At 44.4% G+C, this 27,984-nt stretch overlaps 1 long non-coding RNA gene across 2 annotated transcripts; it reads left to right on the top strand.

Moving 5' to 3' along the window:
- The first annotated feature begins 15,715 nt into the window (after positions 1-15,715).
- On the top strand, positions 15,716-27,722 carry Gm35333. Of its 2 annotated transcripts, none has more exons than XR_873552.2 (4): positions 15,716-15,929; positions 23,748-23,918; positions 26,430-26,500; positions 27,411-27,722. It is a non-coding gene; the product is annotated as a predicted gene, 35333 (long non-coding RNA). The 2 variants fall into 2 exon arrangements; XR_873553.1 differs by lacking the exon at positions 15,716-15,929 and adding an exon at positions 23,058-23,408.
- Positions 27,723-27,984: the final 262 nt, after the last annotated feature.

Raw genomic sequence — 27,984 nt, 5'->3', positions numbered from 1 at the left:
GGAAACAGAGACTCAGCTCTGTCTGAGTCCAGGTGAGTTTACAGCACTAGCACTGGGCTCTCCCTTCTCCTGATGGCTCCAGACTTAGATCTCAAAAGATTGGCAAAAATAAATAAATCAATATATAAGGGGGAGAGTGGGACAATTACTGAGGACTCAGTTTCTCTATGCCAACAGTTTTCATAAAAATAGGAACATTTATACTTCTGATGTCGTTTAAAAGTCAAAGTTAGCTTCACCCACCACTCTTTCACCAGCTTCCATTATTCTAAGGCAATGTGAAGTAAAAGTTGACTAGGGTCATTTTGACCTTGAACCAATGGATGTTGGGCCAATGCTGAGCTACACTTTTTATTCAGGAAGAAAGAGGAACATGGCTGTGTTAGCTGTCTGTTACTGTAACACATACTCAAGATAATAGGTTTAGAATGAGCAAAGCTTTGATATAGTTGTAGAGGCTTTCCTTTGTTGTGATATAGCAACATAGTTACCCTATGGTCGGTGGGAAGGGGAGCAGAGACTGGCGACACACAGCCCTAGTTCTAGTACTGGGAATTGGGGCCTTTGGGAAGTAGAATTAGATGAGGCCAGAATGGAGTTCCATGACAGCAGATGATCTGTGTGACTGAGCTAACATGCTTGCTCCATCTTTCCCTTTGATACCTCCCATGTGTCCACCAGAGGCTAACAGATGACACCATCGCATCTTTGTGTCTTCTGACCTCCAGAATAAACTTCTATTCTTCACTGATTTCCTAGTCTCCAGTATTTTGCTATAGCAATGGAAAATAAAGTAGGTGAGCGAGCCCTGATCTTTGGTCACCTGTATGTTGAGTGTGAATTCTAAACCGAGTGAGATAACATAGGCCTTGAGTGCAGGCAGTGCTCTGAGTGTCTCCTGCAGCTTTGTCCTGCCACTAGGCGGGGCAGGCCTCGCCTGGTCTGAATTTTTGGATGTTTCTGAGGACATTTAGTGGGATTGTCTTTGAATTTGGCTTTCACACACGTCACAGCCTACACCTCTGCGACAGAACATCAGCTTCATGCAGAGATAAATGGCTCCACAGATTGCCTAGCCTTCCACAGTCAGAGATCAATGAGAAGTGTGTACTCTAGTTTTCGTGCACGTGAAACTCAATTGGTCAGATGAGGTAAAACAAACAAACAAACAAACAAACAATAAATAAATAAAACAAGAGACACGAAAACCGGCTGAGGGCTGGTAGGATGATGCAGGCGCTTCCCCATCCACTAGTGTGAGCAGAAGTTGAATTCTAGCCCCTGGGACAATCTTAGGAACACTTAGGCCTTCCAGGAGAAATTTGAAGTCTAAATGAGAGGGCTCCAGGCAATTTCCAAGAGCTGAGGCCAATACTCAGAATGGTGTGCCCTTACTGAAGAGCCTGAGACCTCACTCTTCACTACCGCAGTCCTGCATGGCTGTCCCAGCCCGACCCCTCTTGCACTAATCTCCTGCATCTGGATTAGTCTTGGATTAGCCTGGTCTTTTGAGCTACTAAGATCGTTGTTGACCTAAGTTAGCAACAGAAGCTTAATTGGGATTGAGTGGACAACGAAACTGAATTAAGTTAATTAGTATGCCCTGAGCATCTACTGTGTGCAAAGTTGCATGCACACCCCTGACTACTGTTGCAAGAAAATATGGATAAATCCTTGAAAGTGATTTTGGATAAGGCCACCCTGTCAGCATGAGTTGAGTTCTCTCTCTCTCTCTCTCTCTCTCTCTCTTCCTTTTTTAAAAAAAAAGATTTATTTATTATTGTATCTAAGCACACTGTAGCTGTCTTCAGACACTCCAGAAGAGGGTGTCAGATCTCGTTACAGATGGTTGTGAGCCACCATGTAGTTGCTGGGATTTGAACTCAGGCCCTTCAAAAGAGCAGTCAGTGCTTTTAACCGCTGAGCCATCTCTCCAGCCCTCATGAGTGCTTTCTTACTAAGGGTGTGATTTATTTTCACTTACCAAGTACTTTGGTTTTTATCTGTATATCTATCTACAACCTGATGCAGTCTCTATTTTGTTTAAAAAAGATTTACGTTTATTATTCTTTATGTGTATGCATGTATGTCTATGTGTGAGTATGTACACATGAGCGCAAATGCCTGTGGATGCCAGAAGAGGCTGTGAGCCACAGTTACAGGTGGTTGTGAGCTGCCTGATATGAGTACTGGGAACTGAGCTTGGATTCTCTGCACGAGCAGTTGATGTTCTTAGCTGCTAAGTCATCCCCCCGGTTTATTTTACTGAACCTCAGAGAGACGAGATGTCTTTCTCAGAAACACACAGCTAATAAGAAACAGTACAGGGACACATGCAAGTCAACGCCGAGGGCAGTGTGTTAGCTGAGAGCCCTTCTTCAGTTGAAACATTTCAGATTTTAGAGTTTTCATATTTGGAGATATTTCATAGATTTTTTTCGAATTGAACATCACACATTGAAAACATTCTCTGATCAGGAAACCTCTTTGACATCATGATAACACTCACATATTTCAGATTTGGGAATATGTTGTTGTTGTTGGGTTTTTTTTTTTCCTGTTTTATTATATTTTTTGAGTAGTAGGTCTGTTTAGCCTGTGTCTCTCCTTCATGGAAATAGACACAGAGGTCACACTCGGAGCCTCTGTCTCACCCTGCTGTGCATTTCCACAGCGTTTCTATGACCATGTCCACCTTCCCAATCATATCTCAGCCCCTCAGAGGTTGGCAGCCCTGGAGAGCCTCTGACAGCAGCCCAGCTCCGTGGAGCAAAGGGCAGTGGGTGCTGCTTTTCAGAAGGGTGATCTCCCATTCCACTGGAAAATAGAAGGACTTTATTTCTTGCTGCTAAAATGGAGGGAGTTTGAACTTTCCTGTCCTGGACCATTCATCGAAAGGGCCGATCCGAAAGGTCTTTAGCCTACTCAGTTCTCAGATCAATTGGGTCCAATCAGAAGCCACCTTGCAAACACTGGCCATCACTAGATTATAGACAAGCTTTGTTGCTTTCTGAGTCTCAGCTGTCAAGACACCTGGAGTTTTCACGCCCCTCCCTGTTCATCAGGCTTGGATAGACATGACATTTCATAAGGAAAGGACTGAAAATGGACCAGGGTTTCCACTGAAAAATTCCATTAGGCCTGCAATAACACATGCAGGAAATCTGTTTAGCAGACCTGTTTGGGGGCAGTGAAACCCAGGAAAGGAATAAGCCCTTTCCAACTAATGGTTCTTCCAGGGACTGATCATCAGAAAGATGTGTTCTCAGTGAAGGCTGGTGAGGTGTTTTCCTGCAGTTTCTCCGTGAAGGCTGGCTTACTTCCTTCTTCCTCCTGGGGGCTGTGGTGCGCTTTTGTCTAGAATAGGACACTGGCTCACGGGGGAATAGCTGAGAGTTCCTTGATGATGATTTTTTTCCTAGACTAGCTTTTCTTTAATTCTGCTCCCAAAGGGCCTCAGTGAGATGAAGCCAATCCCCCCAGCCAGCCCATATTATCTGGTACATCCTTGACTGAACGTGTAATGACGGGAGAGTCTCTGTGACAAAAGGCAGGGGGGGAAAAACAACAACCATTTGGTTCATTCTGTGTACACTGATTTTAACCATGTACCTTAGATGGGGGAATTGGCGCGAGAGACCACTGGAACATGTCTCTATCTGGCTTCTGCTCCTTGAAGTGATAGGAAAGGCCGCTAAAAAGACAATTGCTGTCCTAAAAGAGAAGGTTCCATCACTAAAGGGCTTCTAGAAACATAGGGAAGCTTCTGGGATAGTATGGACTAGCACAAGGTCGGAGTATCAGGGAAATGTGGGGTGGAAAACCCAAAGTCAAAGCACACCAGGAGGAACTCTGCTGACGTCAGTGCTGGTGCAGCCACCCCCCGCCCAAAGCATACCAGGAGGACCCTTGCTGAAGTCAGTGCTGGTGCAGGGACCCTCCACCCCCACCACCACCCTCAAAAAAAAAAAAAAAAAAAAAAAAGCAACTGACCCGTAGCAGCTCAGGTGCATGTGGGTTGAATTAGGGTAGTATTTGTCCAATGGCATCATGGAAGGGCAGGCCAGTGGGTAAGAGAGATGGGCATGTATTCAGATTCATGGGACTGATGACCTCTGGGGTCTACTAAGCAAAGAGAGAAGTAACAGCTTAATATATGCGCTCAGTTGCCTGGAGAGACTGGGGGATGCAGGGTGACTCAAGATGAGTCCCATGGAAGGAGGTGGTCAGAAACAGAATAAGATGCTGAAGGTACCTCCAGGCCTCGGTGAGATCCTGGGTGTAACCTGGGAGCTGCTGTCTGTGAGGAACTTGAGGAGGTTAGCACCACTCATATGCCCCTAATAAAATGAAAAACTGAGCCAAACAACCACAAACCCACCACCACCGCTGCTGGCCATACACATGCACATCCACAGGAGTGAGCCCGAAACAAAACAACCCGAGGATGATAAAAAGAACAGAGATCTTACAGTCAGTCAAAGAACGTGAAATGCAACAATTCGAGAAAGCACAAAACAAAAGATGCTAAACCGAGAGTCCCTTGAGAAGTAACCAAGGTGAGTCCTTCTGCTCCCAAGGATGCAGATCTGAAACACAGGAAGACGAAAATATTTAAGAGAATGGGTACAGTTGCAGTCACAGTGGGAAACATTGTGAGTTCATGCTAGAACTAGTAAGATTCACAAACAGCTACTGTTGATTGATTCTTTAAGATGGAGGAACTTCTTTTTAGTGTCTGAGTGTTTTGTCTGCATGTCTGTCTGTGCACCATGAGTATGTGCAGTGCCTGCAAGGATCAGAAAAGGGTGTCAGCACCCTGAGGAGGTTGTGAGCTGTCATGGTGGTGCTGGGAACTGGATGGAGGAAATAAAATACACGGCAGTAATTTAACTGGGCTCTGTCGTCTGGCCTTGATTTATGGCTGTTTATGTATAAGATAGAAACCCTAGTGTCTTATGCTCCCATCTTCCGGTCTCCGGTTCTAAGTTAATCTCCAGACAGACTTGGCATCTTACCCCTAGTCTTCATATATTGCTTCACATGTCTGTTTTCCTTGCATGTGAAGGGTATTCCGTGCCAAAACTCTCATGTCTCCCCCCGCCCCAAGCTTTGGCCAGTCTAATTTTGGAGCTTTAAAAAAGTCTGCATCCCACATTTTTTTTCTCACAGCTCCATTTGCATTTTTTGTCTATTTTGGATCCTCTTCCCTTCAATGCTGTGCATGTGTGCTCCATTTCCTGTTTTCACAAGCTCTGCAGCGACAGAAGGATGTCTCCATTAAAGGCTAGTCACTTAACTTTTATTTTTTTTTCTATCTAATATGGAATGTTTTGACCTATGCAATGGACTCTAGGCATGGCCATTGTTGGTGGATTTGTCTTTAGAGAACACAGACTGGGGATAATTTTCCAGTGTCCTGCCTCTAGGGGATTTGGTGCCATGGCATTGGATAGAATGCAGATAGTTAACACACGTGTACCCCAGCTTTTGTCCCTGAGACAAAGGGTGCAACAGGGTCTGTTCTCCCTTCAGACCCCCCCCATGCTCTTTGTTTTTTATGCCAGTAGTACTTTATTATATTTAACCATATGCACAAATCATGAGTATTTAGCAAGTGATTTAATTTTGACATGTGTATGCCCTGGTTCAGACATTAGACAATTCTATGACTTCATCTTTCAAGTGAGCTACTTGAAAGCCCCAAACCTTCTAACTCCAGGCTGTGGCTGACCTGTTCTCTGTCACTATATATTAGGCTTTGATGTTTAAGAACTCAGCAGATGAAGCATGCATAGATCTTCTTTCTTTATACTTTGGCTTATTCAGGATATTTGGAAATTCATGTCATGTGTATATTCATAGTTTATTGTTTTATAATATAAATGTGTGTGTGTGTGTGTGTGTGTGTGTGTGTGTGTGTGTGTGTGTGTGTGTTAGGGAGTGCTATGTGCACATGAGTGCAGGTACCTGTAGAAGCCAGAAGAGGGCACAAGATCTTCTGGAGCTGGAGTTACAGGAGGTTGTGAGCTACCTGATTTGGGTGCTGGGAATTGAACCTGGGTTCTCTGCAAGAGCAGTATGTGATCTTCATATTGAGTCTATCTCCAGTCTATATTTAAAAATTGTTTGATATTATTCCATTTCACATGGATATACCACAATTTACCCATTTTTCTTGTAAGGGACTTGGGCTGTTGCCAACTTTCCTCTTACTATGAATAAAGTAGTTATTTACATACACAGCTTTTTGCGAGTAAGGTCTTGCATTAATTTCTCTTGGAATATATCAAGTAGTGTTATGCTGTTGCAGGATCGTAGATTCAAGATAATTTTAAAAAGCTAAGTTCTTTTTTAAATGATTGTACAGTTTTAAACAGGATTAGTACATTAAAGTGTTCTGCAGTGTTGCTAACACTTAATAGACCCAGCTTTATTTTTTAGCCCCTGTGTTGGATGTGTAGATCCTCTTAGGAGGCTTTGGTTTGTATTTCGCTGGTAACTAGTGATGGGTTCACTGGGTTATTTGAATTTTGAACGTTTAATTTCTCTTTTTAAAAAATATGAATGTGCTTCAGCTTAGCACCAACTATATGCCCGCACTGCCACAGACTTTGGAATTCAATGCCTGTCTTCTTCTTCTTCTTCTTCTTCTTCTTCTTCTTCTTCTTCTTCTTCTTCTTCTTCTTCTTCTTCTTCTTCTTCTTCTTCTTCTTCTTCTTCTTCTTCTTCCTCTTCCTCTTCCTCTTCCTTTTCTTTTTCTCCTCCTCCTCCTCCTCCTCCTCTTCCTCCTCCTCCTCCTCCTCCTCCTCCTCCTCCTCCTTCTTCTTTTTCTTCTTCTTCTTTGTCTTTTCTAGGTAGGGTCTTACTATGTAGCCCTGACTGGCCTAGAAATTACTATATAGACCAGGCTGGCCTTCAACTTACAGAGTCTGCTGTTGTCTCCTGAGTGCTGAGATTAAAGGCTTGTGCTACCATGTCCAGTCAAAATTTAATATCTTTATCAATTTAATCAACTATAGATCTCAATAAATAATTCCCACCTTATAGAATAAGAAACAGGTTCAGATATATTGCAAACCTCCCTTAAGTTTGACGCTCCCTATCCTGAAACACAAGACCTCTGCTTATGAGTCAGCATTGAAGAGTAACCACTGCAAAAGGACATTGCATACCTTTGAATTTGATCTTGCCTTTTAAAAAGGTTATTAAAGATAGATGTTTATTTGGGTGTCCCATATAACCCACCAACACTGCAGTGTTTAGTGGTTTTAGTTTACAGTCATTTGTGATGTACAACCGTAACTATGTTGCACCTCTACTGTGATGCACAACTGTAACTATGTTGCATTTCTACTGTGATGCACAACTGTAACTATGTTGCACTTCTACTGTGATGTACAACTGTAACTATGTTGCACTTCTACTGTGATGTACAACCGTAACTATGTTGCACCTCTACTGTGATGCACAACTGTAACTATGTTGCATTTCTACTGTGATGCACAACTGTAACTATGTTGCACTTCTACTGTGATGTACAACTGTAACTATGTTGCATTTCTACTGTGATGCACAACTGTAACTATGTTGCACTTCTACTGTGATGTACAACTGTAACTATGTTGCACTTCTACTGTGATGTACAACCGTAACTATGTTGCACCTCTACTGTGATGCACAACTGGAACTATGTTGCACTTCTACTGTGATGCACAACTGTAACTATGTTGCATTTCTACTGTGATGTACAAATGTAACTATGTTGCACTTCTGCTGTGATGCACAACTGTAACTATGTTGCACTTCTACTGTGATATACAACTGTAACTATGTTGCACTTCCGCTGTGATGTACAAATGTAACTATGTTGCATTTCTACTGTGATGCACAACTGTAACTATGTTGCACTTCTACTGTGATGCACAACTGTAACTATGTTGCACTTCTACTGTGATGTACAACTGTAACTATGTTGCACTTCTACTGTGATGCACAACTGTAACTATGTTGCACTTCTACTGTGATGCACAACTGTAACTATGTTGCACTTCTACTGTGATGCACAACTGTAACTATGTTGCACTTCTACTGTGATGCACAACTGTAACTATGTTGCACTTCTACTGTGCAGTCTCTAGTCATCACCCCATCCCAACTCCTTCGAGCTCTAAACAGCTACAATTGATGTCTATCACCATAGACTAACTTGTCCTTGACATTTTTTTAAGAACTGAATGATGTAATCTATGCTCTCCTGTGACTGGATTCTTTTGATCCTAGCTATATTTAACACCTGTAGCAAAAGATGGTTTTTAGTCCATGAGACTCCAGCCCTGTGCTTCCTCGGTGCTCCATCCCTCAGGGGTACATGTGACTGAGCTCCAGATAGAAGTGGGTGTCTCCTAGTTCTAGACCTTGCTTTTGTGGAAAGTAAGATTCTTGGTCTCTTTTTTATTCCCCTAATGTTTTGTAAACTAAAAATATTTAACTAAGCTTAGCCATCACATGTGTTTTGGGGTTAAGCCTCATATTAACACATGTGTTTGTGGGGTGAAGCATCATATTAAAACACATACGTAATTATCAAAATCAGGCTCACTGGAGTTCTGCCACATCAAACTTTGTTTATTCTAGTTTCCTTTGAAAACTAAACCCCGCCAAGCATTCTAACACCCGTTCTTACTCTTTTTTTCCTATACTCTGGGTGATCGTGAAGTATTGAGAAGACCCAGAGGAAGCAGAGGGCACAGATGGATCCAAAGCAAGGAGTCAAATCGTCCTCTGACAAGGTTGGACGGAGGCCCAGGGCTGTAAAGAAATGTTTATTGTGCTAGATTAACCCCCAAGATTTAGACCTGTTTACCCTAGCAACTAATCTCATTTACCTAGACTACTAAAACCACTAAAACCCCTCCTTGAAAGCTGATAACTGTGAGCACTTCTACCTTGTCAAGATCTCTAGCTGTGCATGGCGATTTAAAGCAGCATACTGGAGGGGTCTTTTTCTGCGACAGGCATGAAGAACTCTAGTTTCTTTCAGACCATGAGTGGGGGAACAGCAACTCATTCTGTCACTCCCAGGCATCTTACAGACAGATCTTTCCTAACTGTTTCGACCTTAAGCATTTGAAAAGAGTCAGAGAAAACAATATTTTAAGGGTCAGAACTGCTTATTTTTAAATTAGTTTATTCTCTCATCAGCCCAACTGTGAAGCCTTTAACCTAAAATCTGTCCTGCCAACATGATGTGCAGGGACAAAGTGTCACAGCCATTCTTTATTTTTATTTTAAAGTGTGTGTGTGTGTTTGTGTGCGTGTTGCAGAGATGTGCACGTGTGTGTAGGTACCCACAAAGGTCAGAAGAAGTGCCCCAGACCCTTCCACAGCAGAGCTGGAGTTACACGTAGTTGTGAGCTGCCTAATATGGGTGCTGATAGTAGAACTCAGATCCTCTGGAAGCGCAAGCAACACATGCTCTTCAGACCCCGTAGAGACCATGCTTAAAGAATAAATCACACACAGCCAAACCCATGTATGAGCATTCTCAGAACAGATTCCTCAAGCTTTCCAGTCATTCACTGTCTTTGCTCTAATCTCCCAGCACACAGGAGCTCCACAGGAAGCTTCAGGAACAGTGCTGAGCGTATTGCAGGGCACTGTGTGAATTATAAAAATCTGTGCTGTTCTAAAGATCAAAACACCTACCCATCTGGGATATATAAATCCTATCACGGAATTTATGAGGGGGTTATCTTGAATTATGTGCTTGGTGTTGGGTTTGGCACATAATAAATATCAAGGGCCCTCTCAGGACAGTAGATTAGCATCCGGGGGTGGGGGGTGGGGTGGAGAAAAGAGCCAGGCATCTGTGGAATTTAAATGGGAAGATGCCCTATTCCTTTCAGAGAGGATGGAGCTCCTAACCCTGAAAAGCAAAGTAGAATCCTTGTTTTTAAGCCTGGTATGATCTCCTCCCAGAAGGATAAGAGCTGATTAATCTTCCTATGGCTTAGAGCACAAGGTGTACAAATTTGGCTCTTTGGATTCAGTATGTTCTAGATCTTTCTCTCCAAAAAGGGTCTATTTGCTATATGCCAGTTGAGTTGCACCAGTGGGACTTGTAGTCTTGTTTGTCTGATTCTAAAAGGAGCTGGAAGGAAGGGCAGAAGGAGCACCCCTATTCACAACACACCTGCCAAAACAGCCCACACTTCAGCTCCATCGATACAACTCTGTGTCTCTCAGCTGCCTCTGAACTGGGAGCACACTGCGAGGGAAAGCCAAATACCTACCACCCCTTTGATGCTAACAGGGGCTAACACACTTCAATGGCTGCCATGAGCAAGCTACCCTGCAGACTGCATGCGATTCAAAGGCATAAAAGTACTTTTTGAAAAAAAAAAGATTTATTTACTGATTTTATGTATATGAGTATGCTGCCGCTGACACACTAGATTAAAATTCACAGCCTCTGGAAGAGTAACCAGTGCTCTTAACCATTGAACCACCTCTCTCTCCCCATAGAGGCACTTTTTAATCTTCTCAGGTAGAACAAAACTCCTTAAAACCAGGGACATACTTGCAGGAAAACTCACAGTCAGAGGAAGATGGCCTAAAAATAAGGCACATGTGAGAGGGGAGGTTGAAGTTTGTTCAGGAGATCAAAGACAGAAGGCGAGGCTTTAAATTTTGATGCTCACAAAGACCGAGTGTGGCACTGGCCATGGCTGTTCCTAACACTTTCATGTGTAGATCTGCACGGGGGGTGCTTTAAATCAATTTACCTCAGTCTGCCTGGTTTTAGTTTACAAGTGTTGTTCCCCCCCCCCCCCCCGCCTCTTCCACTCCCCTTCTGGCTATGATTGCTTGCATTAGCATGTACAATCAGTAACACAGAAGCGATATGAGGCTTCAGGTAAGTTTCTAATTGTGTTCCTACTAATTAGTTCTATTCTACAACTAATGCCCTGTACACTTTGAATTTCCCAGGGCGTGCAGTGCGTCAGTGTGGATAATGAGTTCGTAGGAAGAGTGCTGCTGTACCTGACAATCTATGTCCTCACACTCCTCGGGGGGCAGATTTCTCTCCACCCTTCTCCTAGACACATGTGTTTTCTCTGTAGTTACAAGTGTAGACCGAGACCAGGGTGCCTTCAGTATTCCTGCCCCCACCAAATGAAGGTAACTAGAGAGAAGGATGAACAGACGAGAAGATTGGCTGCTCTTCCAGAGGCTTGATTTGCAGCACCCACATGGCAGCTCACAATCATCCGTAACTTCAGTTCTAGAGGACCTAACACCCTCTTCTGGCCTAGCAGACACTGCACACACATGACACTCAAATAGACATGCAGGCATACAGTCATACATATACAAAAAATTTTTTTAAAAAATCTTAAAACAGTAAACACATGTAGCTAAGAGAGGTTCAGTCATTGTACAGTTTCAAATCCTTTAAGGTGTCTGTGAGGCATGGCAGGATGCATTTAATATTCTACACTCTCTATTCTACACCCATTCTATATTCTACATCTACTCTCTATTCTACACTCTCTATTCTACACCCATTCTATATTCTACATCTACTCTATATTCTACACTCTCTATTCTACACCCATTCTATATTCTACACCCATTCTATATTCTACATCTACTCTATATTCTACACCCATTCTATATTCTATACCCATTCTATATTCTACATCTACTCCATATTCTACACCCATTCTATATTCTACATCTACTCTATATTTCTACACTCTATATTCTATACCCATTCTATAGTCTACACCCATTCTATATTTTACACCCACTCTATATTCTACACCCACTCTTTATTCTACACTCACTCTATATTCTACACCCACTCTATATTCTACACTCTATATTCTATACCCACTCAATCTATATTCTACACTCACTCTATAGTCTACACCCATGCCTATATTGTATGCTTTATCTGTCATCCCACCACATTTTCTAACATGTCCTTGTGGTTATCGTAAGCATACACAGCCCACAGTTTTTCTTGTGGCCAGAGTAGTCATATATGACAGTTCCAGTCAGAGACTTTAGGAAAATGACTAGGTCCAGCCTTTGCTGGAAGAGTTGTAAGCAGCTGTTTTTTGTGACTCACCACCCACCCACCCCGAACCCCCACCTTTGTCCTGACCCTTTATCCTCCTCTTGCCTGGAGAGCCATTTTGCCTGTTCCAGTGGCTACAATGTAAACCTTTTAAGTTTGAAAGCTAAGAACAGGATTATGTGTCCTGATACATTATAGAAATGTCTCACCAGCCATCTCTGTCTCCTCACGCCATTGATTCATTTTAAGCCATTGCAGTTTGTCTTGTCTGTTAAACTGAACCAACCTCAATTCCTGCTAATAAAACCCTCCACTTCCAGACTACTTTACTGTGAATGCTCAGCAAGATGGCTCCTCTCTCCCAGGATATACATTTTGTGAAACTGACTTTTGCAGACAGGCCATGGCTTACTTCTTTATGATTTCTTTAAGGCATCAATGAGGCTTATCTTAACAAGAAGAATTCTTTAATGCTCAATTAGTCTGAGGGGGAAAATCACCTTGTTTAGGTTCTTATCTGTAAGGTAAAGAGGTATTCACTGGGGAGGGGGCTGGTGTAGGGCCAAGCACAGGGTTCTGATAGCTGGCTAATGTGGAAAGGAGGATAATTCTAAATCCATTATTGTCCCCCCCCCCCCCCCCGCCGGCATCCTGTTTTGGAATTCTAAAATGAACAAGGCCTCAGATTGAAATAGAGAAGGTTACAACCTAGCTTACCAAGGAGAGGCACAGCCAGTCACCTGGTATCACAAGGACCGGTTCCTGTATTTGTATGGTCTTCCTTCTCCTTTATGAAAATGAAAATAAACATTTTGTGTGTACAGGTATTCTGTCTGCATGGGTGTGTGTGCATCATTTGTGTGCCTAATGTACACAGAGGCTAATGGAGAAAGGCATTGTATCCCCTGGAACTAGAGTTACAGATGGTTACCGGCTGCCATGTGGGTGCTGGGAATGAAACCTGAGTCCTCTAGAAGAGCAGCGTGCTCTTAACCACTGAGCTACCTCTCTAGCCCCAAGTCTTCTGTTTCTTTACTTAACTGATTTACGAGCCCAGCATATTCAGTATATCCAGCCAGTGCTGTGGGTTCAGGTCTTTGTCCTCTGAATTGTGCTCAGTGCCATACAGCTCAGTGTGAGGGGCCAGTGCTTTTGACCCATTTAGTTCACCTGAAATATCTGTGAGGCATGAAGTTTATTTCAGGGTTTCACTTAAGAAACCAAACTGAAGCCGGGTGTGGTTACCTTTAATCCCAGCACTCGGGAGGGAGGCAGGGGCAGGCAGATTTCTGAGTTTGAGGCCAGCCTGGTCTACAAAATGAGTTCCAGGACAGCCAGAGCTATACAGAGAAACCCCGTCTCGGGGGTGGGGGGGGGGTGGGGACACACAACAACAACAACAACAATAACAAACAACCAAATTGAAGTCTTAGTGACATGGTGAGGTGGTGATTTCCATCTGAAACAAGAAGTGATGGCCAACGAGGAATCTGCAGGGCATGGGCTGTATTTGGCTGCTAGAACCAACTCTTATCTGGAAACCGTGGCTGTTCTTTTCCAGAAACCAGGAGGCTGTGCTGAGACCCTGAGACCTGAAGTGAAACGGAGCTCGCTTCCTTGTGACATGAACTCCACCACAGGTTTCATATGCTTTACAGATGTGAGACTAAGTGCTTTAAAATATGTAAAGCTAATGAGTTATTAGCTGCAGGAGAGCACACTCGGATCCTGAGCCGATCTGGTACTCAGTCCCTCCCCTGCGAACTTACTGTGCTGGGCAGACTCCAAAATGGCACCGGCTTTGAAACTGCTCAATTTATAAAATGTGTGGATTGTAACTTGTAGAATATTTAGAAACAAGACTTTGGGTGGATAGGTGGATGGGTACAGATGCTTGGCCTCTGAGGAAGGTCGGTTGCTCACTTTACGCTCATTTTCATCAAGTCTCCGGGGTCAGGATTGGCAATTGTAAAGAGGAATTGTCAGAGCACCTTGTAACTGTTGGCCATGTTTGGGTTGTAGGAACTCTGTATCACTCTTTCAGTCCTTGCTGTTAGTAGATGCGGCGCAGGAGCGTGCACTGGATGCTAGCACTGTTTTCCGTGAGAATCCTTTGGACTGTGTTGGAAACCCAACTGGGTAAGTCCGCGTGCACCTTTGAGCGGCTCTCCGCCGCGGAGGGGATTTCTCACTGTCCCAACTGTGTAAGTCTGTGTGCATTTTTGATCATCTCTCCGCCACGGAGGAGATTCCTCACAGTGTCCAGCATTTTCATAAGGAGAAAAATTGAACTTCGAAGAAGCTGAGCCCCCTGGCAATCCAGCCCAGCTGGTCCAGGGAACAGTAGGGCTGGGGGTCCCGCAATCTGTGCCTTTCCACATGCATGTGGCCCAGATGTTTGGGGCCTTCTGGACCTAAGATGGGCTAGAAACACCCCCTCTATACATGAGAAATGAGAGGCCAGAGAGGCAGGGCCACTTGGCTCAGGTTGGCCTGGCTCGAGGACCAGACTTCGTCTTCCTATAAGGAGGAGGTGGGAGGGGCATATAGGGGAGAGATTGGACAGCTTGCCCATCCCTCTTTGTCGTTTGATTTTCTGGTTCCACAACATAAAGAATAAGTTCTGGAGTGGACCCACCCTCCCAGCTTCGGAATCATCACATTCCTGCACAATTTATGGATGTTTTCTCCTGCTCTGGAACATCGGGTGCTGGAGGTTGTGTTTACATTTTTCTCTTATCTCTGGCAGTCTCTCTTTAGTCTCCACTCCCCTGAACGTTCTGATGGATAAGCTTTGCCGTTCGACTCTTCCCATGGTCCATATGACTGACCCTTCACCTTCTCTGCACCTCTGGACTTCCCTTTACATACCATGTGTGAGCTGTGCCCCCAAAGCCTGATTGTGTAATTCCCTCCTTCCTGCTCAACACTGAGATGCCTCCTCCACCCCTCCTGGTGCTGAGGTGTCCACCGCATTCCTTAACTTATGGAGGGTCAGTACTGTGGTCTCCTCCTTTATGAAAATACTTTCATCATGAAATCTCTCAACCCTGAGCTCATATGTTCCCTTCTAATAACAAACGTTTTACTGTGAGTTTACAGAAGGTTGAAGAAACACTGGCTTTAGATTCTTAATAATACAGAAAACAGTTTTGCTCTAAGCCCCAGGACAGTGTTTTATGGAATTTTCTTTCTTTAAAAAAAAAAAAAAAAAGCAGAACAAAGAACAGTCGCAATAGCCAGATCCGTGGCTCTTGCTGTTTCCCTCCAGGCCCTAAATGGTAACCAGACATGAACTTAAATTCCCTGGCCCCTGTGGCTGCTTTCCCCTTCCCCTTTTTCTCTTGAGGTTCATTATTTTCTCCAAATTAAAACATTCTGTTTGGAAAGAGGGAGTATAAAGAGTCAGGGCAGCGGCAAGCTCCCATTGCTCGAAGGGAGTACATCTTAGGGAAGCCTTCCTTGCCAGTTTTCTGATATGATTAATTGAAAGGAGCCTGGTTTATAGTTAGATGAGATCACCTTTTAAGGAACTCTTCCCTCATTACCCATAATAGTGCGGTTGAAAAAAACTCTTTCTTGGGATAGTTTAGAGACTTGGATACGTAAATAGGAAGTTTAGTCCCCATGCTAAGGTTTGAGTATTCCGGGACAAAGCAAAACCCAACTGAGCCCTGCTTTCTTACAGCTGGTAAGAAGGTGGAAGTCACAGATGTTAGCACTCAGAGGAGAAGGTAGACTTCCTCGTCCTGAGAGAGGAATATGGAGGAGGGGAGGAGTGTGTGCTGTGCATTGCTAACAAGGGATTTCTCCCAGGGAAGGGTGATGGCTTCTGGAGAGGGTGAGTTTTGTGTGTGCCTGAGAGAAATGGTATGTGAAGAGGCCAAAGGAGGTGGGAGGCGATGTGGTTCTGAGTCTGGCATAGAGAATGGAGGGAGTGGGAGCTGGGCTAGAATCAGAGGTTTCCTGTCCCCTGGGGAGAGCTACAACGAGCTAAGTCCTTGCATTAGAAAGGACTCCTCTTCCAGGCTACACAGCAGATTTTTTTTTCCCCCAGAAGACCAGAATGGATTAATTCAGACATTCACTGTGTCTTATGCAGCATAGGCCTTGACCTTCTCTCTACAGCGGTGAGGTGAGATGTTCCTAGTTCCAAGTTTGATACCTCACATTCTGGTCCTCAGACATGAGAACTCTGTAAATGTTCTTCCATCTGCTTGTTCACTTTGGACCACTGTTCTCCTTGGTCATTCTTGATCATCTGGATTCAGAACAACTTTAGTCTGACTCCTTGTTTTATAGACAATGACCCACAAGCCCAGTGAGGCACTGCTCTCCCAATCAGGGACTGCCCCAGACTCTTGGCTAGTTTTTTGGCACTCCATGCCTCTCCCTGACCCCTATATTTGGCTCTTCCATTTGAGTGAGCCCCTGCATACTGGTCCCTAACCACTTTCATCTCTGAGTTTATAGAGACTCCAAATACCTGCAGAAAATGATTAATGATCCATTTTATTTCCTGGCATCTCTTAATGCAAAAAGTCTTGGATAGCAACCAATTTAATTTAGACTTTAGAAACTGCCATTTTGTTTCAACCTGGCTTATGTTAATGATATTTTTTAAATGCCTGAAGCTATGAAGCATAAATAAGACCCTCAAATAACATTTTTCCTTTTATAGAGTTGCACAGAATGCAATGTAAAGTTGAAATACACACACACATACACACATATATACAAACATACACATTATATGTATATATATGCATATATATATTCTCTTACAGTTTTGGAAAAAATATATAATATTTCTCTTTTTTCCTTAATTTACTTAAATTTTGAAAACTGATGGCATTTCTTATTAAATTTATAATAAATATTTTTTTATAATTGGATTGTGTTACCTACATTTTATCCTAGAGTTTCCTGGAGTTGAAAATTACCTCTAAAAAGAAATGCTGTGACTAAACTTAGGCTGTGCAGGTTAAAACAAAAAGCTCGTAGGGGATTCTCTGACTGCCAGCTCTCTTTATTTTTATATTTTAAAGATTTATTTTATTATATGTGTATGAGTGTTTTACCTTGCACTCATTTATATGCACCATGTATGTGCATGCTGTACCTTCAGGTGCCAGAAGAGGGTGTCAGATCCTCAAGAACTGTGGCCACAGGTTGCCAAGGTGTGTGGGCACTGGGAACTTAACTTGGGTCCTCTGTAAGAGTGTCAGATGCTCTTAACAGTTGAGCCATCTCCCCCTGCTCTTAATTGTGGCAATCTCTCTTTGGCTCCCTCCAGCTCTTTTTTATAGAATTCATTTCTGAGAGAAAACAGCCATGTTTCAGTTGTGCAGGTGACAAGAGACTGAAAAATTAGGAAGAGATTTTATCTGGGTAGAAAGAATCTATTACAGAACTTTTGATGCAGACTTCCTGTCTCCCCTTTCTCTTCTGCACCATGCAGATGTTTTATGAACTCTATTTGCAGAGATGAAATTGATGTCCAGAAAAACGAACTAAATTCATTTTTGTCTTAGTCAGGGTTTCTATTCCTGCACAAACATCATGACCAAGAAGCAAGTTGGGGAAGAAAAGGTTTATTCAGCTTACACTTCCATACTGCTGCTCATCACCAAAGGAAGTCAGAACTGGAACTCAAGCAGGTCAGGAAGTAGGAGCTGATGCAGAGGCCATGGAAGGATGTTACTTACTGGCTTGTTTCCCCTGGCTTGCTCATCTTGCTTTCTTATAGAACCACCAGCCCAGAGATGACACCACCCACAATGGGCTGGGCCCGCCCCCATTGATCACTAATTGACAAAATGCCTTACAGCTGGATCTCGTGGAGGCATTTCCTCAGGAGAGGCTCCTTTCTCTGTGGTAACTCCAGCTTGTGTCAAGTTGACACACAAAACCAGCCAGTACACCCAGTTAAAATAGAGTAAGTCCTTGTGGCTGTTAAGAGGTAGGAGGACATCCCACCTGGTGTGTCACTTGGATGAGAAGGTAGAGCGCAATGCAGGGAGCCTACCCTGGAACACTGGAATTCACGTCTCAATGTCCACTGTGAGCTTTCGCTTTCCTTTTGTGCGATCAGAAGAGGTCAAAGTGGCACAGGTCAGACCTTTCTCAGCATTGTCACAGAGATTCCCAAGCTGAGAGGCACAAGCCTGGTTCTGTCGTGGTGACTATGGGAAGCTGACATGCTAATAGACTGATTCTAGTGTATGAGTTTCCATTGGCTGCTGTAACAACCAAGATACCTTAACATATCAAAACTTTATTCTCTTACAGTTTTGGAAAACAGAAGTTCAGAGTCAGGGTGTTGTGGGAGGACATCGGTCCTTCCTGAAGGAGCCAGACGTGAACACTCTTCTTGCTTATAGCACTGAGTCACTTCCCACTGTGATTTGTAGCTCCTGCACACACAACGTTCAGCATCCCTGTTCCTATTACCATCTCACTTCTTGTCTTTGTCAAATTTCTCTTTGCTTCCCTCTTTTAAGGATCCCCATGGCTGCAATTTAGGTCCACTAAAATTATTCAGGAAAGACTCCCTGAATATAATCTTAGACACAGACATGTTTTCAAATAACTCACTTTTATATTATGGAAGGTCTCAGGCCATTATTGACCTTACCATTCTAACCCTGAGTTTGTCATGATGTGTCATACGCATATGGGGGTAAAGGGGAAAGCCCGCAGGCAGGGGGCCAGCAGATGAGTGTCTGCTTGCTCACCAGATCTGGGATGAAACGTTATAATCAGACTCTACAGAACAAACGGCTGAAGCGGTGCTTGAGCAACACCAAGTCCCACGGTGACCACAGCACCATGATTGCTGCTGAATTTGTTTATGAGAGGATCGAAAGCAGCCATGTTTGCGAGCTATGGTGGTTTTCACATCCAGGAAGCTATGTAGAAACAGCTGAGGAGAAATGCATTCCCCCAGAGTGTAAACTGACTTTAAGTTCAAACAGACCGCAAGGCATGAACAGTGAAAAAAAAAATCTTCCCAGGGTCAGGACTATGAAATGGTTTTCAAAACGTTCATCATTTGGCCACTTGGGGTCAAAGGAGGATGTCACTGTGATTTTTCTGGCTGATTTTACCCCTGCATTTGTGCTGCTAAGGACACACAAGGAAATGAGAGTATACAGCTGTAATCACTGGACCTTGTGCTGGAGAAGGGTCCTCCTCCTGACTTCATGCACAAGCCATGGGGGAGAGCAGTGGAGATGTCTCATTAGCTCCAAGTTGACAATCCACTTGAGGTTAAAGACCACAGCAGCACACCCTTCAGAAGGCATTCTTGGTCAGACTGGGTCTGCTTTTCTCCTGTGCTCATCAGAGAGGATTCCGGGTGCCCTCTTCACTGTCCTGGAACCCGTGAGAAGTGGCAGTGTCCTGTTGGACATCCAAGCTGTCCATCCCCTGCCTGGTGCTCTCTGTTCAATGACCAGCAGTGACCATGGTGGACCCTGAGGGGCTATGTACTGTGACAGCCTGTTTTGACTAAATCCATGGATGAAGTGTGTCTTCTTTATGTCAAAAACAATCAGCCTAGGGACTCCATTCCAGGACAGAGTATGTAGCAAAACTCATGTGATTCCATGGCATTGAATGGCAGTCTTAGACAAGATTAGTTTCAAGGATATGCTGACTTTTGGACCTTCTATCTCGCCTTAGGGAGAGTGTGTAAATTCTGCTCTATACCTGTCCTTTCTGGACTTGCTTTCCCAAGCACGTGACATTCTGGTCTCCTGTGTAGAGCAGTGTTGTCTTCGTACCTTTACATTGGTCTTGGGATTGATTTGATTACTGTGCCTAGAATAGCAGTAATCAGCTTTATTTGATGATAATTCACTGATTAAATTCATTGAAGCCTTTCAAATATTTAGAAAGTGTTGTAGACCCAACTCAGATGAAATAATCCCTTCTGCTCTCTGTCGTGTGTGGACACTTATTCCTCAATCCAACTGTGTCCAGAGGTGGGACCTTTAGGGAAATATGGAGATCAAGTGTCTGGCCTCAGAAATGGGTCAACGCTGTTTGTGGGAGTGGGTTTGTTGCAAAGCAACTTCAGTCTTCTCCATGGTGGGAAGGCTTGCACCATGTGATTCCCATTGTCAAGGAAAGAAGGAAAAGGACCGCCTCGCCAGATGTGGCTCGTGACCTCTGCCCAGCCTCCAGAGCTGTGAGCCAGACAAACTTGCAACTTTAGGGTTACTCAGCCTGTGGTGGTCTGCCATGACAGAGCATCCTGACAAGGACACCCTCCCCCCTATCCCCCCTTCCAAGCTCTTTGCATGGAGATTAAATTTTATGCTCACCATAGTTAGAGCTTGAGAAGTGCTCATCTGAGGGAACCTTCAAACGGGGGTCCTAATTGTCCTTGCAGTCAAGGTTCTTGCACAGATGCAAGTCTGGGTTAGCAGAATAGCTTTGCAGCAAGTGAGCAGACTTGGTTGCCCATTTCATGGACGAGATCAGGCATGGTCAGCTGCTGCTCAGCGTCTGAGAATGCGCTGCATCTCACAGTTCTAAAGGGTCCAGAGGGAAAATGCCATATGACAGAAGCAAATGCAATCCTTGTAAAGGAAGTATTTCAGAAAGAACCTAAGAGCTGGGAGACAGGAGGTCTCTGAGTCTGACTTCTGCACACAACATGGCCACTGCACTCTTGAATTCAAAGTGGCTCTGTCACCTACACAAGACTGAGCCTGTCAACCTTCCAGTATGAGTGGTAGAGGGACTCATGGCGGCCCACCTCTAGCTGAGGAGTTATTGCTGGAGAGAGGAAGCCATATCTCTTCATTGGTTAAGTTGTTCATGTCCCAGCCAAAAACCCCATATGCAAGTCCATGCAAGCAGCGCTAATGAAATTCAATAGGCTATTCTTAAAGGGTGCAACAAAGATGGCCCATCAGTTAAGAGCACTGGCTGCTCTTCCAGAGGATCATGCTTGACAGCCAGCACTCACATGATGTGCATAGCCCAGTGCCCCACATGATAGTTCACAATTGTCTGTAACTCCAGTTCTAAGGCATCCAGCGCCCTCTTCTGGCCTCCACAGACACTGAGTGAATATGGCGCCTAGTTGTACATTCAGGCACAACATCCATACACATACAATAGATTTTTTAAAAAAAGTTTTTAAAAAGAGAATGAATGTAGGAGGAAAACTTCTTGGTAAGAAGAAAGGGGACAGGAGGCAGAATAAGAGAAGTAGGTATGAATATGATCAAAATTCATTATATACATGTATGAAATTGTCTAAGAATTAATACAATTATTTAATAAAAATGAATGGGTCTCCAACCTTTAACATTTTTATATAATTATCTCAAAAAGGTACTAGAACTGAAGACAGTGGTGTAAAGAGTAAGGCAGCCTCAGAAGCAATGAAGAAAGGAAAGGAGGGAGGGAGGGTGGGAAAGAGAGAGGAAGAGGGAAAGAGGGAAGGCAGGAAAGAAGGAGGGAGAGGTGGAGAGAGGGAGGGAGGTAGAGAAGGAGGGGGGAGAAAGAGAGGGAAGGCAGGAGAGAGGGAGGAAGAGGAGGGAAGGAGGGAGAAAGGGAAGGAAGACAGGAGAGAGGGAGGGAGAGAGGGAGGGAAGAAGGGAGGAAGTTAGGGAAGACAGGAGAGAGGGAGGGAAGGCAGGAGGGGAGGAGAGAGTAAGGGAGGGAGGGAGAAAGGGCAGGAAGGAGAGAGAAAAGGAGGGAAGGAAAGAAGGAGAGAGGGAAGGAGGAAGGGAGAGAGAGTGGTAAGGAGAGAGGGAGGAGATACTTAGATGTCAGTATGAACAGCATTGGCAATCTGTGTCAAAGACAGGGAAGCTTAATGGTCTACTATCTGCTCTTAAAATACTCTATTGACCTACTCTGGTAGCCGCCCCCCACCCCCCAATTATCTTAGCACTCTATTTGTGCTGTACATATTAAGCAGCCTGTTCCTAACCTGGTTCTGACTTCTGAGAGGTTAGGGGTGTAGAGCCCAGGCTACGGAAGTCCATGAGGCTCCCACATCCACTTGGATCATACCATTGTTCCTGTCTTGGCCCTAGGGGACACCTGGCCTTGTTTGTTCCGGAGAACCAGTGGCCACTTTTGACTCACATGCACTGACCTGCTGAAGCATGACAAGTTGAAACATGAGTTGTGGTCAGTCATTAGTTTTCTTCAACTGGTGCATGAAAACCTACGATTTGCGCAACCAAACACCACCAGCAGCAAACAAGCTGGGTGCTGGCAGTCATTGCTGGAAGACTTCACTCCTACTAAGATCTAACCCTGGATCTGACATGGGAATTGCCTCATTCCTCCATTTATCCTGAGAGCAAAACAAAAGGTGGCATTTCTTTCAGCTGCTGTCCCTAAACCACCAGGGCTCGAGAGAGCCCCTGATAGGCTTGTCTGATGGCCTTTCCTCCCTGTCTGTACAAATTAACCCTTAGGTTTTTGTTTCCTTTGGCTTTAGAGGTGCCTCGGGCTGCTGCCTGCATTCTTCTGCGGTGGACTCACCCCTCAGTGATTCCCCCGAGGCTTACTAACCACGGCCACGTCCTGTTTTATGGGGCTTGAGTTGCGAAGCTCCGTGCTGCTTTTGTTTCTGCTTGCATGGAATAATTCGCTTTTCCCTTTCAGCAGCCTTGATGGTCAGCATCTTACACTTGGTCCGCAAACACAGAAAAGCGACCTCACTCCTTAGCTGCCAGAGACGCCTGAAGTCTCAAATCTTCAGGACCTGCTTGAGTCTGTACCTGCCAGCTGTGCCTCATACTATGCCTGGCTCACAGAGCCTTTGCTTTCCCAGATTCGGGCAGTCCTGCCTATCTGTGTTCAGGTGCATCTTCCCTCACGGCCGCTGTATTTCCATTTTACGTAATTTCCAACATCTGCCTTTCCTGTTCTAAGATGTTTTGCACGTGTTTTTTTTTTTTTTTTTTTTTTTTTTTTTTTCCTTTCCTGCAGGGCCACTTAGGATTCTGAAAGTATGGGCACATGCTGTTAGCATTTTTGTCTAAGCTCCACCCCACAGTTACCTGGCAACAGCCAGGTAAGCCTGACTCACTATAAAAGGGGCTGCTTGCCTGCTCCACTCTCCCTTGCTTGCCTTCTTGCTTCTGCTCTGTCCTCTCCTCCCTTCCCCCTCTCCTGGCATTCCGTTCCCCAGGCCCTTCCACGAGCTCATGGCCGAACTCTACTTCTCTACTCCTCCCTCCCCGTACCCTGAAGAAACTCTGTTCTATACTATACCGTACTATACCATTGCATTTGTCTAGTCTCTCAGGGGGACGGGATGCCTCAGCATGAACCCGCTGAGGTACCCCTCCCCCCTCCCCCGTGCGCCCCCCCCCCCCGCACCTGACTACCCATCCACCAAACATAGTCCTCTCCTCTTTTTCTTTTTATAAAACACAATATTTGGTGTCGTGACTCGGATCTTTCTCTCACCCCCTGTTCAAAAAAAGATGTGTTCACAGCATGGCTTGGTCCAAGAGAGCAGAAAGGATACCCCAATATCCTATCGGCCATTTAGACTTAAACCCCAGTCTTCACACCATGCTCTCTTAACTGTGGCATGTGGTTTTCTCAGATTTGAACTCTGATTGTAGAAGCCATTTAACAGTTTGACTTTTAGGTATGTGTTCTTGCCCTTCAGGTTCAGGGCCTGTGTCAGTAAGCCTGGGCCCGGGGTGCCAAGCATTTGTGGACTCTCGAATCAAGGTTTGGGAATGGGAACCAGGTGTGCCCGACTCTGCCAGGTGGCTGTGGTGGCCTTCCTGGGATCAACTCAACTCAGCCAAGGCTCTTGGGTGGCACGGGAGAGCAGGTAAGGCAAGAAATTCAAAAGAAGTGTGGAGGCGTTTGGGTCACCTAATCCTTTGTGTGCTCCCCAGGGCTTGAGAAAATGTGTGCCACGAAAAAGCAAGGTCTCGACTTATTGTTTAAAGTCTGCTTTTCATTTCCTCTCTGGCAAGAGCTTTATTGAGATGTAATCACCACACTATGCAATTTACCCATTCAACATGTATAATCGGGTAGGCGGTTCACCTGTGAGTGATGTGCCTGCTGTATATACAATCTGCAAGGTACTAACTAAGCCTGTGTTTCCTCAAAACAGTAATAAAAAGCGCACAGCTCAGTGCTTTCACGCGGGTGCAGTCTATCCAGCAGATAGTGACCATATTTGCATCCTTCTCTGTCCTCTTAAGAAGGATTCTAACCATCCGCTCACACTCTTCTCCGTCCCTTGCGTGGCGTATTCTCTCATCCAATCGTCTATTTCCTCCTCATTTCTAGAGGCCTCAGCCCCTCCCAGGCAGGATAATGCCTGTCCCCACAGATGCCGGGTTTCCACGGCTTGAGGCTGTTGTGGTTTGACTATGAAATGCTGCCCGTAGGTGTAAGTCCCGCATGTTCAGTCCTCAGCGTGTCGCTCCATTTTGAGAGGTTCTGGAAAGTTCCAGAGATGGGGTAGAAAGTGTGTGCTCTCCTAGATTACAGCTGACTCCCAGTCTGTTCCTTGCTCTCTGCTTCCTTCCTCCTGTCCCACACGCTCCTGATTCCATGGTGTTCTGACCAAGCTCATGGTTTCCTGGGCAAACCCCTGGAAACGGTGAGGAAAACAAGCTCCTCCCACTGCCTGTAGTGATGGGTGCAAAGGCAGTGCAGCGTTAGGAACAGGAAGTAAAGCAGGTGTGGGCCGAGGAAGGGAAGGGACTGGATCACTAACCAGATGTGGCTGTTTCTCTCTACCTTAATCTACTGTCTCCCAATGGACTGCTCTCACAGTCCCCATGAGTCCGCAGAGGTGAAGGGCAAGAGCTTTTGGCCCCAGGAGGTTGGGATTTTGAGTTCTAACCCATGTGATCTTGTGAAGTGACATGCCTTCTCTGAACCCATGAAGGATGAGGGCAGGGCATTGCTGGTCCTTACAGCTCTGCTGCCGAGGACGCTGTGGAGCCTCTGTCTCCAGCAGCGCCCGCCCGCGTCTCTAGCTGCCTGCCACACAGACAGCTTTTCTCCCTCTCCTGCTCACCACACCCTGCACGCACTCTCTTAAGAGGATGGAATTTCCTAACGCCTGGGGTCTCAGACCCATGTGGCATAAGGAAGGGCAGAGTGGAAGGCTGTGCTTCGGGTGTGCAATGAACCAGGGCTAAATTAGTGTGAAAGCCTTGTCTGCGAGTTTACAAACACACAATTACAGCTCGCACAGTTATCTAAATCCACTTTCTTGCCTTATAATTTTATGGTTAGAAGCATTACAGTTGTTTTTAGATTTTTCATTATAACTACAGTAGCCACAGACGGAACCCAATAGTGTTTGTTTATTTGTGTAACAAATTACACCCCTCAGATAGCTTCACTGTGTAATTTGCATTGGGTATATATTCTAAAAAAATAAAATAAAATAAAAAGAGAGTATACATTGGTCTGAGGGTCTCCTTTCTAAATTCTATTGTCTTTTCCAAATCACCACTTAACAGTATAATTTAAGAAATAAACTGTATATACAGGGTATGAACTGTTGTGAGAACTATTTATAGAGAGGTATACACACAATAGGACAGGCAGCTCAGCCAACGTTTCAGTTCCCCACACAACACAGTCCTGTACGCTTGGGGAAGTCAGTTGACTTGACTTTCATTATCATCATTATTATAATTATCATCTATTATTATTAATTTGTTTACCCACAGAGTGAACTCTGTCATTTTATTCTCTTTGTCACCCAGACAGGGTCATCTAGGAACAGGGAACCTCAATAGGGAAAATGTCTTCATCAGACTGGCCTGTAGACAAGTCTTTGTGTGTTTTGCTAATTCCTGATTGACGTGGGAAGGCCCAGCCCACGGTGGGCGGAGCCACTCTTGCTCTTGCGCAGGTGGCTCCAGGTTATATAGAAAGCGGTCTGGAAAAGCCACGGTGCTCAAACATAGCCTTGTTCCTCCAGGGTTTTGCTTCAGGTCCTTCCTGGGCTGTGGTTGGTATGTGTTAGCCAACCAAACCTTTCCTTTACAAGATGCTTTTGGTCAGTGTTTTATGATAAACAGCAAGCTAGGGCAGATGTCAGTCACTTCCAGATGTTACTAGAGGAGGAACCTGGAGTCAGAAACTCCAGGGTCAATGAAATTCCTTAGTTTGATGTATCCATAAGGCATTTTAAAATGTTTGTCTTCTGACTAGCTCATTTCATTTAATATCTTTAAGATCCATTCACATTTTATCATGATTTCTTTCACCTTTGAAGCTGAGTACTATTCCATTGTATGTGTGTGCTGCGTTTTAAAATACACTTATCCGCCGCTGATGGATATTGGTGGCTTCTCTCTTTTAGGTGTTATAAATCGTGCTTCTGTGAAGAAGGCTGTGCAGTATCATTTGAGGATACATTTGCAGTTCCTTTAGGTAAATATTCAGAGAAGGATTACTATGTCATGTATGCAAATGTACAAATTAACATTTATTTATTTATTTATTGGTCATTTTATTTATTTTCACTTCACATGTTATTCTCCTTCCTGGTTTCCCCGCAGCAAACACTATCCCTTCCCTTCTTCCCCTGTCTCTATGAGGGTGCTCATCCACCCACTCACCCACTCTTGCCTCCCTGCTTTGGCATCCCCCTATGTTGGGGCACCGAGCTTCCACAGGACTAAGGGCCCCCCTCCCATTGATGTTACAAGGCCATCCTCTGCTACATATGCAACTGGAGCCATGGGTCCCTCCATGTGTACTCTTTGGTTGGTGGTTTACTAAAGAGTACAAATTAACACTTTAATTGCTTGAGGAAGGGCCACACTATTTTCAGTGGTGACTGAATGTTTTACACTCCTCCTGGTTTCACCACATCCCCACCAGCTATGAGCTCTTCGTCATCCTAATGACCCATGCGTATATTTCACGAGGAATATTTACCCTTCTGGTCGTTTGTGGCATGAACATCTTTTTACGTTGTTCATTAGTGCAGACAGTGGAATGCACTCTGGCCCTTAGCTTGGTTTTGGTTGCTACAGTTCTTATCGGTTCTCTGGGCATTCTGAAAATGATATCTTCTCAGATACGAGATTTATAATATTTTCCTCTCATTTTTTTGCCTTGAGCTTTTATTCACCTTTAGCTTCAGCCTTACTCAAAGCAACCTTTGTAAATTGCGAGGTAACACATAGAAGAATAGTTTTCTGAGTTGTGCTGAGTTCAAACCAGAAAGTGTTTGAGCTCCTCTACAGGTTTGAAATATTACCTAAATATACATTAACAATAGCTTGAAGGGCAGCGAGTGTTGTCTTTCTCGGCATATTCATTTTTTTTTTTTTAGCTAGATAACTTTATGCCCTTGAATCCACACAATCTGGATGACTTTCTTTGCATCATCACTGGAAATTCCTTGTGTGAGTGAGGAACTCCTGTCAGTGGGACCGGCTAAGCAGGGGCTCAGACACCAACTCCTTGGAAGCTCCTGATGAGAACAAATCATGCCACGTGGTCTCTGGTCTTTCCCAACACCCACTGAGCTTCTCTGGAGTCCTTTCTTGCTTGTGGCCACCCAGGGATTTTGCCTGTAAAGGATTTTATCCATCCATGCTACTTTTACTTTGGTTTTGTCTATGGAATAAATATGTCTTAAGAAGTGGTAGAGCTGAATTTATTCAAAAGAAACTGAAAGTAAGCAATACATTTAGGAAATCTGAATGGTTAGAGAGTTGGGTGGGGTGGTATTTTGTCTTCCTAAATAATAGAAGCCTCTTTAATAAAAGTTTAGTGCCTCAGGTCAAGCCTAGACCTTTCAAGAGTCCTGCTACGATCAGATGGCCACAAGTGGCTTTCTAAGGAACAACATCAGGCACTGCTCACAGTTCACACATCAGGGTGGGTAAGTCCTATAGCAGGGG

This window comes from Mus musculus, chromosome 13 (genome assembly GCF_000001635.26).
Source record: "Mus musculus strain C57BL/6J chromosome 13, GRCm38.p6 C57BL/6J".
Lineage (NCBI taxonomy): Eukaryota > Metazoa > Chordata > Mammalia > Rodentia > Muridae > Mus > Mus musculus.
The sequence above is the reverse complement of the archived record's forward strand: the minus strand, read 5'-3'. Positions and strand labels throughout refer to the sequence as shown.